Below are 22,794 nucleotides of genomic sequence, written 5' to 3'. Positions count from 1 at the left end.
GCAGAAAAGCAAGATGTCATCATTATATTGGCTAAGTCTGAAAATGAATGTGAAAGTGACAAAACATTTCAGCATGGTACAGCACCTAAACCACAAAATTATGGTGCAAGAAATTTCCAGTTTATACACTCAAAAAATAGAAACAGATATTTAACTAATTAGAAGCCTCAATTTCATTTTCCTGCAAGGCACACCAACTTAAATTTTGGGACAAATCTCATGGTAAAGACTTGCCATTTTACAGCATTGTTACTTACACTGTATATTCAACATTGCATACCTCAGGGATCTGTTTGAGTACGAGACTAAAAATACAGGTCCAGCTTTAGGATAACTCTGTGGAAACCGTCACTGATTAACAGAATTTTTTTAAAGCTTGGGCAAAGTGGATTCCCCTCCTTTCAAAAGGGCCCAAGGGAAAGTGAAGTTTTTCTATTGCTTACTTTCGGTGTATTCTTGTATCTTAATCTTCAACATTTAATTCTATCTTGTTGGGCAACAGGTCTGAATTGGCAAAAAAAGGATAATAAAATTCAAAGTTGTTGCAAACAGGGCCCCTCCCCCCAAATATTTCTTGCACCAGGACCCGAAAATCGTTAAGCTGAAACTGCAAAGGAAGGAACACCATTGGATGCCCAATGTAAAGCAATAGGAAGGAAAAAGGAGCACAAATAACCCAAAATCTTAGAGTATTGAGAAGTGAAAGTCCACTACAATGGAGGGTGCGCACCATTCATTATTCATAGCAAAATTCAAAAGGTTTACAACTGTAACATAACTTATTCCAATTTATATGATTCCTCAAAAATGCATCTAGACATAAAAAAGTGTGTGGATTAGTGTACATCTAGCATCACTCAGCATCCTACAAAACACACACACAATATTTGTAGTCCGAGAGATCAATAATTCGCTGATTTATCATGTCTCATGTCATAGATATTGATGCTGTTTAATCCCATGTTTAAGGTTTTATTGCATATATGTTAAGATTTTAATCAGGAACAGAGCAGAATCACCAAGGCTATTTGTAAATCGGTGCATCTGGATTTCACTCAATATGTTTACGGATTATGCTTTTGTCTTCTGCCAAGCTGGTTAATAGTGTTAAGGCTAATGGGGCACTTGGACACCACCTACTGTTGTAAGGGGTTCTGACCATGCCTATGATTAAAGGAGAATCCTGCCTCTGGAAGCGTTCTATCACAGGAAAGAGAACTGTTAGAAGACTGGATAGATTGGCTGCGGAGAATGAGCACCTAACAAAGGCACGTGGAATAAAGCGTGTACCATTATAGGGGGTTAAACACACTGCAATTTACTGCATGCCTGGATAAGTTATTCTGTTGGAATGCCAGCGTTGTAATTGGGTCTGGTAAAGGAGGTAATCTGATGAATGAGTGGTCAGTATGCCTGATGGAGTTAGTATGTATCTCAGGACAGTGTGAGGCAGCTAGAAGTGAGGAGGAAACTTGCCAAGTGCCGACATCAGACCTCCACAAACCCCTGAAGGAACCCACAAACAGAAAACTCAATTCCAGTATCCGGGTGGACACCCACACAGTGTAAGATTGAGAGTCTTCCCTTTATCAGCCACTGGCATTTTTGGGTCTTTTTACAGGCCATCGACGGGAACCTTAAAACAATGAAGAAGCTGAAGAAAATAAAATTTGGAGGAAGAGATAGGCGCTGCACATGTCTTAAGGGCAATTGTTCTTAAAGTGTAGAGAAGACATACTTCAACCTCATTGTTTAGGACAAGGACAAAGATTATCATCTGGCAAGAAGAAACCCAAAGACATTTCACTTTAGAACACAATTCTCCTTCTCAGGATCTGAGAAAATTATCTGGGGGTCAGGCAGAAAAGTGTTTTTTTTCAGTCGTTAAGATTTATTGCACGACTCCTTAAAGTATATCTCCAATACACTTTGACATATATGTGCTTTGACCCACAGATGCATCACACGTCTATGCCATTTCAAGGTCAGCAATGGGCCTATTTTGAAAAAATCTCCCACAATTTACGTAGTGTCTAAAACGAACTGTAAAAAAATTCTAGGGTTATTTAAAGAAATGACTATGATTCGAAGCATTTAAAAGTAAAAGTGATTGCCTTTTCTGTACGCCTCAACATGGAGGTCGGCCGACTGCTGCAGAAAAAAAAATATGTTTTGAATTAAAGAAAATTATTTTTTAATTGAAAAATAGGAACTGATTGGAAAGCTGATTGAAATGAAATGAGGCGAATCATCTCGGAGTGAGTTAGTTAACAGTCTGTGCTTAAAAGAAAAAAAGAGGACTGGAAAAAATGGATGGGGAAGTGGGTAGTTCTCCCATTACCTGGGAAAGGGGACGATAACTGAACATATTGCTTCCAGTGAGACAATAAAAATAAAATAATAGAACAAATGCAAGGGCATGGGGTTGTCTGTTACAAAAAAAATGAGCGCATAGGCAGAGTGGTTGGAAAGTATAGAGGTCAATCTAGGTGCTGTGACTAGAGTAAGATGATTCGAGTTAAGGCACCTTTAGTATAGGGGAAAGCAAATCAGTGTAGTAGTAGAAGGCTTAATGTAAAGCTCAGTCAATAGGATGAGAATTGAGGTGGCGACGTACATAACACTCCACTCCTCCGAAGGCAAGGGAATAGGAAAAGAGGATTAAACTGATTAAAATACTAGATCAGAAATTCAACAAACATACATGTGCTAAATGTGTAGGACAGTAATAATTTACCCTCTGTAATAATTATTTGGTGTGTGACACTCAGATATCCCTTCCGAGTGTGGGGATCTTCCACTAAGTCTGGGGAACTTGCTGACTCAATAAGTAATTACCTGAGGTAGACAGAATGTGGCAAAACTTACTGCTTGCATTTCAGGCCTGTGCTTCCGTCCTATTAGAGCTGGATTACATGTGTTACCACATTGAGCAAGTCCGCCACCATGTGGACTTGAGGTTTTGAGGAAAAGTTTAGAACACCGTGCTGGATTTCGCACCCCCCCCCCCCTTTTTTTTTTTATATAGAACGTGTGCTTGCAATCTCACGAAATTCAGTGAGAATCATCTGTTTGGGGGCCATCTTGGGCAGGGCTGCCAATAAAAGACTGCCACCACCCTCTACAAACCCCCGGTCAATGGGAGGACCTGGCAACGGTAGCAGCGCTCCTGAGTCCCTGCTGTAGTTAAGCAGAAAACAAAGATCAAGCGCTGGCCAAGGATCGGGGTACAGAAAACTGTGAAAGTAAGCTGGGGAGATCTTTGGGCCTTCGAGGAGTAAGGCTGCAAAACTATTGTTTCATGCAAAAAGTAAGTGAATGACTTGGAACTCTCCTGGATAACATTTAGTTTCTGATCATGGCTACTGGTAGGGGACTCTGTGCAGAAAAGCCGGTTATTAGGCATGCAATAAGAGACTCAGATGTTTAGAAACTAACTGCACTAAAACTTGGAGCCTCATCAAAGTCGCCTTGATCATAAAAGAGTGCTGAATCATTCTTCGGAAAAAAAAAAAACTGAGTGGTCTGTTGCTCCAAAAAAAGACCCATTCTAGAAAAAGAAAACTGAGTTTGAAAGATTCAAGTGATCAAACACAGGTGTGTATTACATAAACATTCCATCGCTTGCAGGAGATTCCCTTTCTTTGTCAACAGGTAAATGTGATGGTTGTACATAACGGTTGTTTGTTTTAACAGTTCTTCAGCTTAGTCTCTGGCTTCTCTTCCCATCGCTGAAGCACTCCAAAGAGTAGAGTAATTGATTTCACACACGGACTCTAATCTCAATTACTCAAAGAGAATCGGAGTTTTAACAATATTTATTGTGAATCTGAATGAATGCAAAGATCTAGCAGAAGGCCTTTGTCACAAAGGGGGTCTACTTTCAGGTATCCCCATCCAAGCACTTCCCCTCTTTTAAGCTTTGCCTCACCATTTAATATTCATTCTGTGGTTAATGCTTCCAAGTGAGGGCGGTTAGGGATTACATCCTGCTCCTGTGTAAGCATTCAGACTCAGATATGTGAAGTGTGACCAATTTCTAACACCTTAGCAGAACGGAACCTTTTTTTGCACCGTTATTTCCAGGGTCTTCAAGAAGATTTAGCCGCTTCTTGGGCTGAAAATGCCGCACTACAGGCTTGGTTTGAACAGCTGCCTGCTCATTTGACTCCATTACCAACTCGTTCACTAGCTGAACTGTGACTGTCCCTAATCTGAGGGGTGAGGGAAGCATCTTTTGGCAGTAATCCAACGCTCTTAGTCCCACCTTCCACACCTGGCGGGGCAGATGAAGCCGCAAGGCCTCTCGTGATAGGCTTGGTCTTGTACCTCTAGCTCCTCTGGAGTAATTTAGCGGGGAGGCAAAAAAGTTTTTGTAGTTCGTCACACAGATAAAGCTCAACTCTTTATGCTGTTCCTTTTCATTTTCAGATGATTCAACTTGAGTGGTCTTTTTAATTTCTTATTTCGTTTAGTTATCACTTATTAGTAAAACTAAGGTGGCTGGAGGCCAAGAGAGAGTCAGTACTTTATCATGGATTGAGGAATGATCTCAAACACGTACTTTCTCATATCCAACCACAGGCCCCAAACTGTGCAGATTTGTTTCTACGCTTAGATCGCAGTATAGCAGAAAGGAAGGAAAAAATAAGAAATGGAGTGACCTTCGGTTTCCAATTTCTAAAATGGAGAAGAAAAATGAGATGGAGTTCAAGCAGATTGAGAGTGAGACTAAGAGCTAGTTGACAAAAGAGGAGAAGGAATGGTGCAGAAAAAAACACTTTGGGAAACTCCAACACTAGACCATTCGAGATGGATCTCTGCTTTCAGTGTTTATTTCCAGGACTTACACAGGCCATGGAATTTCTGCCCTCCCCATCGTAGTCACAAACATTCAAATAAGTGCCCATATCACCCACAATACATTCGTCTCCTAACTACTCCATTCTGCTTTTCACACTATCTCATAAAACTCACCAGGGAGACTCCATAACCTCACACGTCCTGAGGAGGCCTCAAAAGGTTAAGAGATTGAAAAGCCCTGACATCTAAAAGAGCAAGGTCATCAATCAGACTGAAAATAAAACACTAACAACTTACTGAGGGGTCAAACCCTGCAATATGGGTTTGGCTCTTGGCTTATTGTTATTTATCCCTTTGAACAATTAATATTGATAGTGGGGTATACAAGCAATGATATAACTTCCCCACATGGACGGTTTTTGAAAAATAATGAACTAGTTGCTCCAGATCTCACCTGTGTTGGAAATTAAAATATCCTGTACTTTAAGATACTCACAACCTTGGTGTTAAAGACGCACTTTGTTGTATCATGGTTTGCTGGGAGCACACACACGTTTGTACATTGTCTGATACATAGCCAATTATGTCAATTTACAATGTGTTCCGATCTGTTGTCTGACAAAAGGATATAAACTGAATAACTGAAAAAGTTTAAAAGTATTCATGCACTTTATTCGTAAGAGACTGCTCATTCACATGGATCGTTTTCACAGAAGTGTTTTATTGCTATCAGTGGGGGCACCTTATCTTGTTATGAAGTTTCTTTTGTGGCACTTGATGAGCTGTTAAGTTTAGCAATTGCTCATAGCCACAGTTTACATTATAACATAGTTGATACGGGCCAACAAGCCAACAAAGCATAAACGTTAATATTTCCAGCAATACGGAAAATGGAAAACTTAATTAATTGTCTACATATTTGCTAAACACAATTGGCAATACTATTCCAGAGCACAAGATGACCAATCCTGTATTCCGAGGCACAATTATTTTGGTGAAAAAAATGGGAGATGGAGAGAACTAGCTTCTCTACAAAAGTATACATCAGTGCCATTCATGACTGAGCCACAACAAATATGAAGCAAGGCCATATCACACCCGTCTAAGCATCTCCTGAAAAACAACTGCATTAAATGTCAGTGATATTTCATTAGCTATGTATGAACTCTACTGGACTTTGTATTTTAATTAGGTTTTAAAGTGGTGGGAAAAAACTAGAAAACCTCTACTTGCCCGTGACAAAGGGCACTGGGAATGATGTCATTTAAGAAACGTTTGCAAACGGAGACAACTGTATTGATGGCCCTCGGACACTGCAATGCGGTCTACTGTGAACTTCCCATTGTGATGCACTGACCGTTATAAATATTTAGGATGGTTACTGAAAGAATGGAAACGGTATAATGAGAGCAGAGTCGGGGTCTACCAGGTCACAATTCGACTATTGCACTGGTTAAACGTAAAGCCTGCACTGTTTTACCCACATTGCAGCCCAAAGCACTTCTTGTGACAGTTAAGTAGTGACCTTCAATGTCAAAATATTGTTTGAAATTTCTGGCAGGCAAGTGACAATATTTAAAAAACATAAAACAAATATATAATGTGTCCGTTAATTAGATTAAAACAAGTTGCATTAGATGGAAGGGGACCGGGAAGAGAGCTTTCAGCCCTCAGAAGACACCTCGCCCTCTGTAGTAAAGTAGAAAAGCTGCGCTAAGTAAAGAGTAAAGTACGGCTAAGCTGAGAGGCATGCGAGATCACAAATACTAATTGGGGTTATAAATGATACACCCCATAGTAATGGCATTAAAGGATGCAAGGCAAACAATGACTTTTGATGAAACCAGTGCCGTATTAAAACGCCGTTTTCCATCCTTGTCCACAAGAACTGAAGATTGGTGCAGACAGTCATTTCTTTGCAGTGAGGGCCTGGGCAAAGCATTCAGTTTTAGGGAGACAAGAAACCAAAGCATTAGTAAACAGCATCTTGGTCACCACCATGCCTCACCACACTAGCTCTGCAGCAAGAAGCCACCCCATTCTTGTGTCCGAGCCCGGAACCACTAACACTAGATGTTGAAAATGGGATCTGTAGTTGGCAGTGATTTGCACCCTGTCGAAGTAGGGACCCTCACAACTAAGCTAACACACACAGATCCAGACATACACAGATATATATATATATATATATATATACATACACACACACACACACACACACACACACACACACACACACACATACATACACCAAAAGTACTCCACACTAGTTTACAAAAATAGCCATTATTTATCTGAGTAAACCAAGACCAAAAGGACAAAAATCCAACATACACAAGCAAAGATACAATTTTTCAAAGATTAAATCTTAGTATAGGACTTAGAAACACAATAACTGCAACTGGGGCTATCACAACATCTTGACAGCGTCATTTCCAAAAGTCTGACGCCACTCGAGAGGGAGTTAGGGTTGGTCATTGTTAGACCTGACAGCCTTAGGGTGGTCACCCCTAACTTTTTGCCTGCCTCCCTCCACTTTTTGGACACTGTTTTTGCTGGCTTTTTAGACTCTGCGCACTTTACCACTGCTAACCAGTGCTAAAGTGCATATGCTCTCTCCCTTAAAACATGTAACCTTGAATCATACCTGATTGGACTATTTAATTTACTTATAAGTCCCTAGTAATGTGCACTCTATGTGTCTAGGGCCTGTAGATTAAATGCTACTAGTGGGCCTGCAGCACTGTTTGTGCCACCCACTTAAGTAGCCCCTTTTCCTTGTCTCAGGCCTGCCATTGCAAGGCCTGTGTGTGCAGTTTCACTGTCACCTCGACTTGGCATTTAAAAGTACTTGCCAAGCCTAAACCTCCCCTTTCTCCACATATACGTCACATCTAATGTGTGCCCTAGGTAACCCCTAGAGCAGGGTGCTGTGTGGGTGAAAGGCAGGACATGTACCTGTGTAGTTTACATGTCCTGGTAGTGTAAAACTCCTAAATTCGTTTTGCACTACTGTGAGGCCTGCTCCCTTCATAGGCTAACATTGGGGCTGCCCTCATACAGTATTGAAGTAGTAGCTGCTGATCTGAAAGGAGTAGGAAGGTCATATTTAGTATGGCCAGAATGGTAATATAAAATCCTGCTGACTGGTGAAGTTGGATTTAATATTACTATTCAAGAAATGTCACTTTTAGAAAGTGAGCATTTCTTTGCACTTATATCTTTCTGTGCCTTACAATCCACGTCTGGCTAGGCATCGTTGTCAGCTCCTTGTGCATTCACTCAGACACACCCCAAACACAGGGTACTCAGCCTCACTTGCATACATCTGCATTTTGAATGGGTCTTCCTGGGCTGGGAGGGTGGAGGGCCTGCTCTCACACAAAGGACTGCCACACCCCCTACTGGGACCCTGGCAGACAGGATTGAACTGAAAGGGGATCTGGTGCACTTCTTAGCCACTCTTTGAAGTCTCCCCCATTTCAAAGGCACATTTGGGTATAAAACCGGGCTTCTGCCCTACCTCATGAGACACTTGCTGGAGAAGGAACCTGAACCAGAAACTACATCCTGTCAAGAAGAACTGCCTGGCTGCTCAAAGGACTCACCTGTCTGCTTTCTACCAATGACTGCTGCCTTGCTGTTGGCCTGCTGCCTTGCTGAACTCTTGTCTGGCTGTGAAAGTGCTCTCCAAGAGCTTGGATAGAGCTTGCCTCCTGTTCCCTGAAGTCTCAGGACCAAAAAGACTTCTCTTTTTCACTTGGATGCTTCGTGCGCCGAAATTTTCGACACACAGCTTGTTCCGCGGTGAGAAAAACGCCACACACCGACGCTGATCGACGCAACGCCATCTGGACGACCGGAACTTCGACTCACGGCCTCGCAAGGACAACGGCGCCCGACCTCCAGAGGAGAAATAGACGCAACGGCTGCCGTGAGAGCCAAACTTCGACGCGCAGCCCCGCAGAACGACGCGCAGCCGGAAAACAAGCAGGAAAATCCACGCACAGACCCGGGACATCTGGTAATTCCCGCGATCCACAGAAAGAGACTGTCCGCGTGCCGGAAAACGACGCACGACTTCCCCGCGTGGAAAATAACGACAAAAGTCCGTGTGTGCTGGGGAGAAATCGACGCACACACCATTTTTTCACGTATCTCTTCTTCTGTGGCCCTCTGAGGAGATTTTCCACTCCAAACCAGGTACTTTGTGCTTGAAAGAGACTTTGTTTGCTTTTTAAAGACTTAAGGCACTTTATATCACTTTTCAGTGATATCTCTACAAATTCACATTGCAACTTTATTAGTTTTGACCTACAATTATCCTGATAAATATTATATATTTTTCTAAACACTGGGTGGTGTATTTTTGTGGTGCTATATGGTGGTATTGTATGATTTATTGCACAAATACTTTACACATTGCCTTCTAAGTTAAGCCTGACTGCTCGTGCCAAGCTACCAGAGTGTGGGCACAGGATAATCTTGGATTGTGTGTGACTTACCCTGACTAGAGTGAGGGTTTTTGCTTGGACAGGGGTAACCTGAGTGCCAACCAAAAACCCAATTTCTAACATTGGTGATCAGCGGTGAGGATAGGACTTGTATTTGTGCAGTGACATACAGTAGCTAAGTATTTCACTACCTACCCACAGTTGAAGGTCAGCTTGATTTTTATCTCTTTTTGCAAATTCGTTTTTCCTGACAATTTTCCAAAACTAAATCCTCACTCAACATGTCTCTGACTGGGTCTCAGATAGGAGACTTTGACCTAGTCCTGTTGGATACATATACGGTCAAACAACTAAAAGGATTCTGCAGGGCAATGAGGGTACCCACCCAAGGGGCCTCCAAAAAGGAGGACTTTCAAGTGGCGCTGAGGGCCTGGACAGAAGCCCATTTAGAAGAGGATGAGGAAGAGGCCCCTCAGAGGATTTGTTGCTATCTGTGGATGGTGTTACCACTGCAATTGTGCCCCCTTCCAGACCAGGGAGCAGTGTCTCTGTGTAAATACTGACCACAGAGGAAAGGAGAGAAGAAAGGGAGTTCCAATTGCAAATGGCAAAGCTGAAAATTGAGGCTCAACAGGAGGAAAGAAGGGCAGAGAGAGAAGCCAAGCAAGCTGAGGCTGAAAGAGAAGCCAAACAGATTGAAGCTGAAAGAGCTGAAGCTGCAGCTGAGAGAGCCTTGGCTGAAAAGAAACTATTATTGGCTCATGAACTGAGTCTCAAGGAGCTGGATCTCAAGGCAAAGCAGTCTGAATCCAGCAATAATGGTGGCAGCATACTGACAGGACCTGCTGGAGAAAAGAAGGTTCGTATACCCAAAAATGTGGTGCCCAGTTTTGTGGTGGGAGATGACATAGATAAATGGTTAGCTGCTTATGAAGGTGCACTAAGGGCTCATGAGGTTCCTGAAGGTCAATGGGGGGTAGCTATGTGGGGTTATGTGCCGCCATTGGGGAGGGACACACTTCTCACATTGGATCAACCTGAGCAAAACACATACCCACTTCAGAAAGCCACTTTACTTGCCAAGTTTGGGCTGACCCCTGAGGGATACCGTCAGAGGTTCAGGGATAGCACCAAACAAACCACACAAACATGGGTAGATTTCTTTGATTTTTCCAGTAAGGCACTGAATGGATGAGTGCGGGGCAACAAAGTAGATAATTATAAAGGGTTATATGACTTGATTCTGAGAGAGCATATGCTTAATAGTACTTTTACAGAGTTGCGCCAGCACTTAGTGGAAAGTAAGCTGATTGATCCCAGGAAGCTTGCTGAGGAGGCGGACCTCTGGGTTAGCACCAGAGAGTCCAAGAAGGTAACTGGGGGGGGGGGGGGGGGGGGGGGACACCCACAAAGGTTGTCAGGGTTCCCAACAGAAGAAAGAGGGGGGAGATAAACTTACAGATAAGGAACTCTCCAAAGGCCCCCAAAGGAATTCCCAGGGAGGGGGTGGCAACCATTCCTTTTCCAGATTTGGGAAAAAGCCAGGGACATATGATAGGTCAAGGAAATCCAACCCCAAATGCATGGAGTGTTACCAGTATGGTCACTATAAAGGCGACCCCCAGTGCTCCAAGCGAGCACCGTCCACTACCGGACAGACACCTGGGTTGACTAGTGTAGCGCTCGGGGGGGAGATGGACCCAGATAGTTTTGGGGAACAGGTAGAGATTTCCCTATTGTCCCTGGGAGAAGGAGAGATGGTGCTCAAAACCCACATGCCCCAAAATACTTCCAAGTACAGGCAGTGGGTCACCATTGATGGGCAGAAGGTGGAGGCTCTGCGTGACACAGGAACCAGTGTGACTACTATCAAGAGTCAGCTGGTGTCAACAGAGCAGATGGTCCCTAATACATTCCACCAGGTCATAGTCGCTGACAATCGTGAGAGTCACCTACCAGTGGCTCTGGTTCCCTTTGAGTGGGGGGGGGGGTGGTCTCTGGTACTCTGAAAGTAGCTGTGAGTCCTGCCATGCCTGTAGATTGTCTGTTAGGCAATGATCTTGAGCATACTGCTTGGAAAGAAGTAGAGCTCAGATCTCACCTGGAGATGTTAGGGTTACCTGAGTGGGTCTGCATGACCACACGGTCCATGGCTGACCGAGAGGGAAGTCAAGGGCGTCTGGAGCCTGGAACAATGGCCCAGAGAACTGCTAAGAGGAGGGGCAAGGGGCAAGGGAAACTGGTCCCAGAAGTTCCCGCAGTGGTTGACGAGGCTCCTGAGCCAACTGGGGAAGACATCGCCACCCTAGGTGACCTTCCTGAGCTTGCTGGCTGGCAAGTTGAGGGTGGACCCACCAGGGAGGAATTCTGCAAGGCGCAGAAAGAATGTCCCACTCTAGAGGGTCTGAGGAAGCAAGCCTCAGACCAGGCGGCAGGTGAAGCCTATGGCGATCACCACATATATTGGGAGAATGATCTCCTCTACAGGGAGCCTAAGGTTCCGGCCTTTGGGGCAGCGCGTGCGCTGGTGGTCCCCCTGTGTTACCAAACCTTCCTACTGGGTCTGGCTCACGACATTCCCCTGGCAGGACATTTGGGGCAAGGCAAGACCTTTGACAGGCTTGTCACCCACTTTTATTGGCCCAGAATGAGGACAAACTCAGATAAGTTCTGTAGATCTTGTCCTACCTGCCAGTCCAGTGGTAAAGCAGGAAAAAGGGTTAAAACCCACCTGATTCCACTTCCTGTCATTGGCACCCCCTTTGAAAGGGTGAGCATCGACATTGTTGGTCCATTGGACCCCAAAACTGCCTTAGGCAACAGGTTCATCCTGGTTTTGGTGGACCATGCCACCCGTTACCCAGAGGCAATCCCTCTGAGGGCCGTAACTGCACAGGTGGTGGCCAGAACTCTGATGGGGATATTTACCCGTGTGGGATTCCCAAAGGAGATAGTGTCTGACAGAGGCACTAACTTCATGTCTGCATACATGAAGTCTGTAGGATGCGTGTGGTGTAACCTACAAGTTTACCACACCCTATCACCCCCAATCTAATGGTCTTGTGGAGAGATTCAACAAGACCTTGAAGGCTTGATTGGTGGCCTCCCTGAGGCCATGAGGCGTAAGTGGGACGTCCTCTTACCATGCCTTCTCTTTGCTTACAGAGAGGTCCCCCAGAGGGGGGTGCGGTTCAGTCCCTTTGAGCTTCTCTATGGATACCCTGTCAGGGGACCCTTAAGCATTGTCAAGGAGGGGTTGGAGAAAGCTCCAAAGGCACCCCCTCAGGATGTGGTCAGCTACATGTTGGCCCTCCGCAACCAGATGACCTGCTTCTAGAAAGAGGCCCAAAGTAACCTTGACGCCAGTCAAGAGGTAATGAAAACGCTGGTATGACCAGAAGGCCACCCTGGTAGAGTTTCAACCTGGAGACAAAGTGTGGGTAATGGAGCCAGTAGAGCCTAGAGCTCTCCAGGACCGCTGGTCTGGCCCAATTGAAGTAAAGGAGCGGAAAGGGGAGGCCACTTACCTAGTGGACCTCCAAACCCCTAGGAATCCCCTAAGGGTGCTCCATGTTAACCGACTAAAGGCTCATTTTGAGGGGTCTGAGGTCAACATGCTTCTGGTCACAGATGAAGGAATGGAAGAGGAGAGTGAACCTCTCTCGACCTCCTCTCTGCCCAAGAAGGTGATGGGTCAGTGAAAGGGGTCATTCTTTCTGACTCCCTGACTCTAAACCAGAAAGGAGACTGCTATGAGCTGTTGGAGCAGTTCTCCCCCCTGTTCTCCCTTACTCCTGGACTGACCCACCTCTGTGTTCATGACATTGACACCGGTGACAGTCTCCCTGTGAAGAAAACATTTTACAGGTTATCGGATAAGGTGAAGGCCAGCATCAAGGAGGAGGTCTCCAAGATGTTAGCTCTAAGGGTTATCAAGAAATCCAGTAGTCCCTGGGCCAGCCCAGTGGTGTTGGCCCCTAAGGCTACTGACCCAGGTGCGAAGCCAGAACTCCGGTTCTGTGAGGACTACCAGGGTCTCAACTCAGTCACACGGACGGATGCTCACCCCATCCCCCGAGCTGATGAGCTCGTTGACAGGCTGGGCACTGGCAAGTTCCTGAGTAAGTTTGATCTTACTTCAGGGTACTGGCAGATCGCCCTGACTGAGAGGGCTAAAGAAAGATCCGCATTTTCAACCCCTGATGGCCATTACCAGTTCCGGGTGATGCCATTTGGATTGAAAAATGCCCCCGCTACCTTCCAACGGTTGGTTAACGGGGTCCTAGCTAGCAAGGATGCCTTCTGTGCAGCCTACCTGGATGACATAGCTGTCTACAGTTCCAGCTGGGAGGAACACCTGCTCCACCTCAAGGAGGTGCTTCTGGCCTTGCAACAGGCAGGCCTGACCATCAAGGCTAGTAAGTGCCAGATTGGGCAGGGTTCCGTGGTGTACTTGGGACACCTAGTGGGTGGTGGCAAGGTGCAGCCACTCCAGGCCAAGATTGAAACTATCAAGGCCTGGCAACCACCTAGAACTCAGACTGAGGTGAGAGCCTTTTTAGGCCTCACAGAATACTACCGCAGATTTGTCAAGGGCTATGGTACCATTGTGTCACCCTTGACAGAACTCACTTCCAAGAAACAACCTAGGTTGGTGAATTGGACAGAGGCTTGTCAGAAAGCCTTTGACTCCCTGAAGGAAGCCATGTGCACGGCCCCCATGCTCAAGGCCCCTGACTACTCCCAGGAATTTATCGTGCAGACAGACGCTTCAGAGCATGGCATAGGGGCGGTCCTAGCACAGCTAAATGAGGAGGGCCTAGACCAACCAGTAGTCTTTATTAGCAGAAGGCTATTACCACGGAAACAGAGGTGGAGAGCTATTGAGAGAGAGAAGCTTTTGCTGTGGTCTGGGCACTGAAGAAGCTAAGACCCTACCTGTTTGGGACTCACTACCGGGTTCAGACAGACCACAGGCCCCTCAGATGGCTCATGCAGATGAGGGGTGAGAATCCAAAACTCTTGAGGTGGTCCATTTCCCTACAGGGGATGGACTTTACAGTGGAGCATCGCCCAGGGGTTGACCACGCCAATGCTGATGGTCTCTCCAGATACTTCCGCCTTAGCAATGAGAGCTCCCAGGAGGTCGGGTAGCTCTCCCCACTTTCAGCTGGGGGGGGACACATGTTAGACCTGACAGCCTTAGGGTGGTCACCCCTAACTTTTTGCCTGCCTCCCTCCACTTTTTGGACACTGTTTTTGCTGGCTTTTTAGACTCTGCGCACTTTACCACTGCTAACCAGTGCTAAAGTGCATATGCTCTCTCCCTTAAAACATGGTAACCTTGAATTATACCTGATTGGACTATTTAATTTACTTATAAGTCCCTAGTAATGTGCACTCTATGTGACTAGGGCCTGTAGATTAAATGCTACTAGTGGGCCTGCAGCACTGTTTGTGCCACCCACTTAAGTAGCCCCTTTTCCTTGTCTCAGACCTGCCATTGCAAGGCCTGTGAGTGCAGTTTCACTGTCACCTCGACTTGGCATTTAAAAGTACTTGCCAAGCCTAAACCTCTCCTTTCTCCACATATAAGTCACCTCTAATGGGTGCCCATAGGTAACCTCTAGAGCAGGGTGCTGTGTGGGTGAAAGGCAGGACATGTACCTGTGTAGTTTACATGTCCTGGTAGTGTAAAACTCCTAAATTCGTTTTTGCACTACTGTGAGGCCTGCTCCCTTCATAGGCTAACATTGGGGCTGCCCTCATACAGTATTGAAGTCGTAGCTGCTGAGCTGAAAGGAGTAGGAAGGTCATATTTAGTATGGCCAGAATGGTAATATAAAATCCTGCTGACTGGTGAAGTTGGATTTAATATTACTATTCTAGAAATGCCACTTTTAGAAAGTGAGCATTTCTTTGCACTTAAATCTTTCTGTGCCTTACAATCCACGTCTGGCTGGGCTTAGTTGACAGCTTCTTGTGCATTCACTCAGTGTAGGAGGCTGGACTGGCTTGTAGTGAGTACCAAGGGGTACTTGCACCTTGCACCAGGCCCAGTTATCCCTTATTAGTGTATAGGGTGTCTAGCAGCTTAGGCTGATAGATAATGGTAGCTTAGCAGAGCAGCTTAGGCTGAACTAGGAGACGTGTGAAGCTACTACAGTACCACTTAGTGTCATATGCACAATATCATAAGAAAACACAATACACAGTTATACTAAAAATAAAGGATACTTTATTTTTATGACAATATGCCAAAGTATCTTAGAGTGTACCCTCAGTGAGAGGATAGGAAATATACACAAGATATATATACACAATAGCAAAAATATGCAGTATAGTCTTAGAAAACAGTGCAAACAATGTATAGTTACAATAGGATGCAATGGGGAAACATAGGGATAGGGGCAACACAAACCATATACTCCAAAAGTGGAATGCGAACCACGAATGGACCCCAAACCTATGTGACCTTGTAGAGGGTCGCTGGGACTATTAGAAAATAGTGAGAGTTAAAAAAATAACCCTCCCCAAGACCCTGAAAAGTGAGTGCAAAGTGCACTAAAGTTCCCCTAAGGACAAAGAAGTCGTGTTAGAGGAATAATGCAGGAAAGACACAAACCAGCAATGCAACAACTGTGGATTTCCAATCTAGGATACCTGTGGAACAAGGGGACCAAGTCCAAAAGTCACAAGCAAGTCGGAGATGGGCAGATGCCCAGGAAATGCCAGCTGCGGGTGCAAAGAAGCTTCTACTGGACAGAAGAAGCTGAGGTTTCTGCAGGAACGAAAAGGGCTAGAGACTTCCCCTTTGGTGGACGGATCCCTCTCGCCGTGGAGAGTCGTGCAGAAGTGTTTTCCCGCCGAAAGAACGCCAACAAGCCTTGCTAGCTGCAAATCGTGCGGTTAGCGTTTTTGGATGCTGCCGAGGCCCAGGAGGGACCAGGAGGTCGCAAATTGGACCAGCAGAGAGAGGGGACGTCGAGCAAGACAAGGAGCCCTCTCTGAAGCCGGTAGCACCCAGAGAAGTGCCAGAAACAGGCACTACGAGGATGCGTGAAACGGTGCTCGCCGAAGTTGCACAAAGGAGTCCCACGTCGCCGGAGACCAACTTAGAAAGTCGTGCAATGCAGGTTAGAGTGCCGTGGACCCAGGCTTGGCTGTGCACAAAGGATTTTTCGCCGGAAGTGCACAGGGGCCGGAGAAGTTGCAAAAGTCGCGGTTACCAACAATGCAGTCTGGAGTGGGGAGGCAAGGACTTACCTCCACCAAACTTGGACTGAAGAGTCACTGGACTGTGGCAGTCTCTTGGACAGAGTTGCTGGATTCAAGGGACCTCGCTCGTAGTGCTGAGAGGAGACCCAAGGGACCGGTAATGCAGCTTTTTGGTGCCTGCGGCTGCAGGGGGAAGATTCCGTCGACCCACGGGAGATTTCTTCGGAGCTTCTGGTGCAGAGAGGAGGCAGACTACCCCCACAGCATGCACAAGCAGGAAAACAGTCGAGAAGGCGGCAGGATCAGCGTTACAGAGTTGCAGTAGTCGTCTTTGCTACTATGTTGCAGTTTTGCAGGCTTCCAGCGCGGTCAGTAGTCGATTCCTTATCAGAAGGTGAAGAGAGAGATGCAGAGGAACTCGGCTGAGCTCTTGCATTCGTTATCTAAAGTTTCCCCAGAGGCAGAGACCCTAAATAGCCAGAAAAGAGGGTTTGGCTACTTAGGAGAGAGGATAGGCTACTAACACCTGAAGGAGCCTATCAGAAGGAGTCTCTGACGTCACCTGGTGGCACTGGCCACTCAGAGCAGTCCAGTGTGCCAGCAGCACCTCTGTTTCCAAGATGGCAGAGGTCTGGAGCACACTGGAGGAGCTCTGGACACCTCCCAGGGGAGGTGCAGGTCAGGGGAGTGGTCACTCCCCTTTCCTTTGTCCAGTTTCGCGCCAGAGCAGGGCTAAGGGGTCCCCTGAACCGGTGTAGACTGGCTTATGCAGAATTGGGCACCTCTGTGCCCAACAAAGCATTTCCAGAGGCTGGGGGAGGCTACTCCTCCCCTGCCTTCACACCATTTTCCAAAGGGAGAGGGTGTCACACCCTCTCTCAGAGGAAGTTCTTTGTTCTGCCATCCTGGGCCAGGCCTGGCTGGACCCCAGGAGGGCAGATGCCTGTCTGAGGGGTTGGCAGCAGCAGTAGCTGCAGTGAAACCCCAGGAAGGGCAGTTTGGCAGTACCAGGGTCTGTGCTACAGACCACTGGGATCATGGGATTGTGCCAACTATGCCAGGATGGCATAGAGGGGGCAATTCCATGATCATAGACATGTTACATGGCCATATTCGGAGTTACCAATGTGAAGCTACATATAGGTAGTGACCTATATGTAGTGCACGCGTGTAATGGTGTCCCCGCACTCACAAAGTTCAGGGAATTGGCTCTGAACAATGTGGGGGCACATTGGCTAGTGCCAGGGTGCCCACACACTAAGTAACTTTGCACCTAACCTTTACCAGGTAAAGGTTAGACGAACGAGTTACTTACCTTCGGTAACGACTTTTCTGGTGGATACATTGGCTACCTGTGGATTCCTCACCTGATGAATACTCCCATGGCGCCAGCATTCGACGGAAATCTTCTTACTAGTCTCTGCACGTCGACGAGGACGTCACTCTAGCCCACGCGACGCCGTCTGACGTCATACAGGCAATAAGAGGTCCTCGCCGACGTGCCGATGACAGTACCAACATTTTTTACGTGCATGAGAATAATAATAACCCAATGCAATGAAAGAGCAAAGCAACATCTCTTAATATTGTAAATCACACAACATTGCAATAAAATAGCTGTAGATTTAATATAACCTTCTTTTTTTTTTTTTTTTTAACAAATAAATATATTTATACATACGAATCATGTATATACCCAATATATATATAGATTTATATATAAATATACACATATATACAAATATCATATATGCAAAATGTATTGCAACTTTGAAGACCAAAAGGAGCACACTCAAGGATTGCTTGGAGAGACCAAAAAGGCAACGGGGAGGCGGGTGGGACCGTGAGGAATCCACAGGTAGCTAATGTATCCACCAGAAAAGTCGTTACCGAAGGTAAGTAACTCGTTCTTCTGATGGATACAACTACCTGTGGATTCCTCACCTGATGAATAGAGTCCCAAAGCAGTACCACGCCCGGCGGTGGGTGCCTAAATGGTCAAACCAAGAAATCCTGCAGCACTGACCGTGCAAAATGACCGTCCCTTCTGACCTCAGAGTCCAAACAGTAATGTTTCACAAAAGTGTGAAGGGACGACCAAGTTGCGGCCTTGCAGATGTCGACCACAGGAACACCCCTGGCCAAGGCCGAAGAGGCCGACTTAGCTCTGGTGGAGTGAGCTCTAATGCCCTCAGGCGGATCCTTCTTTGCCAAAGAGTAACAGATTTTAATGCAAAGAACAACCCACCTGGAGAGTGTTCTCTTGTGGACTGCCTTTCCTCTCCTCTTGCCCACGTATCCGACAAACAGCTGATCCTCCAGCCTGATATCCTTCATTCTGTCGATATAGAAGCTCAACGCCCTTTTTGGGTCCAGGCGATGTAGTCTTTCTTCCTCCTTTGAAGGATGAGGCGGAGGATAAAACGTGGACAAAGTGATTGTCTGAGCCAAATGGAAGGGTGAAACAACCTTCGGAAGGAAAGCAGCCTTGGTCCTCAACACCACCTTATCCCCATAAAACGTTATATAAGGGGGTTTAACCGATAAGGCCTGCAACTCACTCACTCTCCTTGCAGATGTTATAGCTACCAGGAATACTGTTTTAATAACCAAATACCTTAAGGGGCAAGAATGCATAGGCTCAAAAGGGGACCCCATAAGGAAAGTCAGGACCAAGGACAAATCCCATTGAGGCATAACGAATGGTTTTGGAGGATATTGATTCAGAAGACCTTTCAAGAATCTGAGAACAATAGGGGATTTAAATAACGATGGTTGGTCTGGAAGACAAATGAAGGCTGACAAGGCCGACAAATAACCCTTAATGGTAGCCACTGCACAACCTTTCTGCGCTAGAGACAGTGCAAAAGACAAAACATGTGACAGATGAGCATGTAAGGGATCAATCTGTCTCTCTCCACACCACATAACAAATTTAGACCACCTATTAGCGTAGATAGATTTAGTGGAGTGTCGCCTGGCCGCTAAGATAACATCCACTACATCAGGCGGGAGAGAGAAGGAACTCAGGTTGCCCCGTTCAATCTCCAAGCATGTAGGTGCAGACTCTGGAGGTTGGGGTGTAAAACCTGCCCCTGCGACTGCGAGAGGAGGTCTGCCCTGAGAGGGAGACGGAGCGGAGGGCACATTGAGAGTTGGAGAAGGTCGGAGTACCATACCCTCCTTGGCCAATCCGGAGCTATTAAGATGACTTGGGCCCGGTCTTGGCGAATTTTCCTCAACACTCGAGGAATCAAGGGTATGGGGGGAAACGCGTAAAGCAACTGGTCGCACCAGGTTATCTGAAACGCGTCCCCCAACGCTCCCTGCATCGGATACTGGAGGCTGCAGAATAACGGGCAATGCGCGTTCTCCCGAGTGGCAAACAGATCTATCCGAGGAAACCCCCACATCTGGAAGAATAAACAGACTTGATCTGGATGGAGACGCCACTCGTGGTCTGCCGAGAATTGGCGACTGAGACTGTCCGCACGTACATTCAAGACCCCGGCCAGATGATTTGCCACCAAGCAAATCTGATGGTCCTTTGCCCAGGACCATAGCCGAAGAGCTTCTCTGCAGAGAAGGTACGACCCTACTCCTCCCTGTTTGTTTATGTACCACATCGTGGTAGTATTGTCCGTCAGGACCTGTACCGACTGACCACGAAGGGATGGGAGGAAGGCCTTGAGAGCCAGACGTACAGCCCGTAACTCCAACAGATTGATATGAAACACCTGTTCCTCTGGAGACCAAAGCCCTTTGATCTCCAGATCCCCCAGATGAGCTCCCCATCCTAGGGTGGAAGCATCCGTTATGACCGTGGCCACTGGTGGCGACTGCGCGAACGGCTTTCCCTGTGAAAGATTGTTGCCCGCAATCCACCACTTCAATTCCACAGCAGCATCTCTGGAGATCTTGACAGTACCTTCTAAATCTCCCTTGTGTTGAGACCACTGCCTTCGGAGGCACCACTGAAGAGCCCTCATGTGCCAGCGAGCATGCGTGACCAACAGAATGCAGGAGGCGAACAGACCGAGCAGACGAAGGACCTTGAGGACTGGAACTACCGCTCCATTTCGAAACATTGGAACCAATTCCTGAATATCTTGAATCCGCTGAGGCGGAGGAAAGGCTCGACTCAATGTTGTATCCAGTACTGCCCCTATGAACAGGAGGCGCTGAGAGGGCTCCAGGTGAGATTTGGGCACGTTCACCGAAAAGCCCAGGTCGAACAACAACTTGCTTGTTGACTGCAGATGATGCGACACAAGCTCCGGGGACTTGTCTTTGATCAACCAGTCGTCCAAGTAAGGGAATACTGCTATCCCCTTCCTTCTGAGCTCCGCCGCAACCACTGACATCACCTTTGTGAAGACTTGAGGTGCTGAAGTAAGACCAAACGGGAGGACCGCAAACTGATAGTGCTGCGACCCTACCACAAACCGGAGATACTTCCTGTGCGACTTGAGTATCGGGATATGAAAGTAAGCATCCTGCAAGTCGACAGACACCATCCAATCTTCCTTGTTCAACGCCAAAAGCACCTGTGCTAGGGTCAGCATCTTGAACTTTTCCTGTTTGAGGAACCAATTCAAGATCCTCAGATCCAGGATTGGTCTCAACTGACCATCCTTTTTGGGAATCAGGAAGTATCTTGAGTAACAACCTCGACCCTTTTCCTGCTCTGGGACCAACTCTACCGCGCCCTTTGAAAGGAGGACTTGAACCTCCTGTTCTAGCAACAGGAGGTGTTCTTCTGAACAATAAGATGGGCGGGGCGGGAACTCCCGAAAGGGAAGGGCGTAGCCTTTTCCCACAATGCCGAGAACCCAAGTGTCCGTTGTGATAGACTTCCACTTGTGGAGAAAATGCTGTAATCTTCCCCCTACAGGAGAGGAGTGAGTGGGAAACGGTGGAAGCCTAAGGCTGCTTCCCCTGCTGCACCCCTCCAGAGGACGAGGAAGAGTGCTGTCGAGAGGCTCCTCTGGTACGGACCCCACCCCTCCCCCTCCCTCTAAATGACCTATAGGGGAGGGAAGAGGCGGGTTGCTGGAACCTCCCCCGAAAGGAAGAGGAATAAGAGCCACGCCCAAATCCCCGAAACCTCCTGAAAATTCTAGAAGAGGCAGAGGAAGAAGGAGCTTGCAGTCCTAACGATTTGGCTGTGGCTCTGCTCTCCTTAAATCGTTCCAATGCCGAATCTGCCTTGGCTCCAAACAGTCTGTCCCCATCAAACGGGAGGTCCAGCAGGGTCGACTGCACATCCGCAGAGAACCCTGAGTTTCGGAGCCAGGCCTGTCTTCTTGCCACCACAGCCGTGCCCATCGCCCTGGCCACCGAGTCGGTCGTGTCCAGCCCAGACTGGATAATCTGGGTCGCGGCAGCCTGGGCGTCCGAGACCACATCCAAGAGACCCTGGGGAAGCTCCGTAAATGAAGACGAAATATCATCCATCAGAGCATGGATGTACCTCCCCAGAATGCACGTTGCGTTGGTGGCCTTCAACGCCAAACTGCATGACGAAAATATTTTCTTGGACTGCGCATCCAGTTTCTTGGAGTCTCTGTCTCCAGGCACAGTCGGGAAGGAACCAGGCGCTGACTTTGAGGAACAGGAGGCTTGCACCACCAAGCTCTCCGGCGTAGGGTGTCTAGAGAGAAAGCCAGGGTCAGATGGTGCAGCTCGATACCTCCTGGCCACAGCCCTATGAACGGCCGAGGAAGACACCGGCTTCTTCCACACCTCCAACACCGGATCCAACAAAGCCTCATTAAATGGCAAGAGAGGCTCAGCTGCAGCAGAGGCCGGATGCAATACCTCTGTCAGCAAATTCTGCTTCGCCTCTGCCACCGGCAAGGCAGGTCCAAAAAGCTCGCTGCCTTCCTCACCACAGCATGAAAGGAAGCAGCCTCCTCCGTATATTCCCCTGGAGATGAAAGGTCCCACTCAGGGGAAGTGTCCAGCCCACTGGCTGTATCCAGACCATGCAGTCCGTCTCCAGAGTCCTCAATCTCTCCCTCCTCTAGGACTCGCTGGTACTCTTCTAAAAGACGGAGAGCACGCCTCCTCGAATGAAGTCTCTCCTCGATACGCGGAGTCGACATGGCCTCCGCCGACGTCGAAGAACGGCGCCGATCTCCAGAAGCATCTGACGCCGCGTCCGGCGCCACAGGCAGCTTCGGCGCCGAGGCAGGAGCCGGAGGACGAGGTCTTGGAGCCGATGGACCAACCGGAGTCACAGGGCAAAATCCTGACTTCGACGGAGGGGCAACCTCTGGGGCCGAAACATCCGAAGCCACCGGAGCGGCCACCGACG

General features: G+C 47.3%; 1 protein-coding gene across 1 annotated transcript in view; it reads right to left on the bottom strand.

Moving 5' to 3' along the window:
* The window catches only part of TUBGCP4 (tubulin gamma complex component 4), a 339,555-nt gene that overhangs the window by 230,097 nt on the left and 86,664 nt on the right, over positions 1-22,794 (bottom strand). The window lies entirely within an intron of this gene.

The sequence above is a fragment of the Pleurodeles waltl genome, chromosome 3_1 (genome assembly GCF_031143425.1).
Source record: "Pleurodeles waltl isolate 20211129_DDA chromosome 3_1, aPleWal1.hap1.20221129, whole genome shotgun sequence".
NCBI lineage: Eukaryota > Metazoa > Chordata > Amphibia > Caudata > Salamandridae > Pleurodeles > Pleurodeles waltl.
The sequence above is the reverse complement of the archived record's forward strand: the minus strand, read 5'-3'. Positions and strand labels throughout refer to the sequence as shown.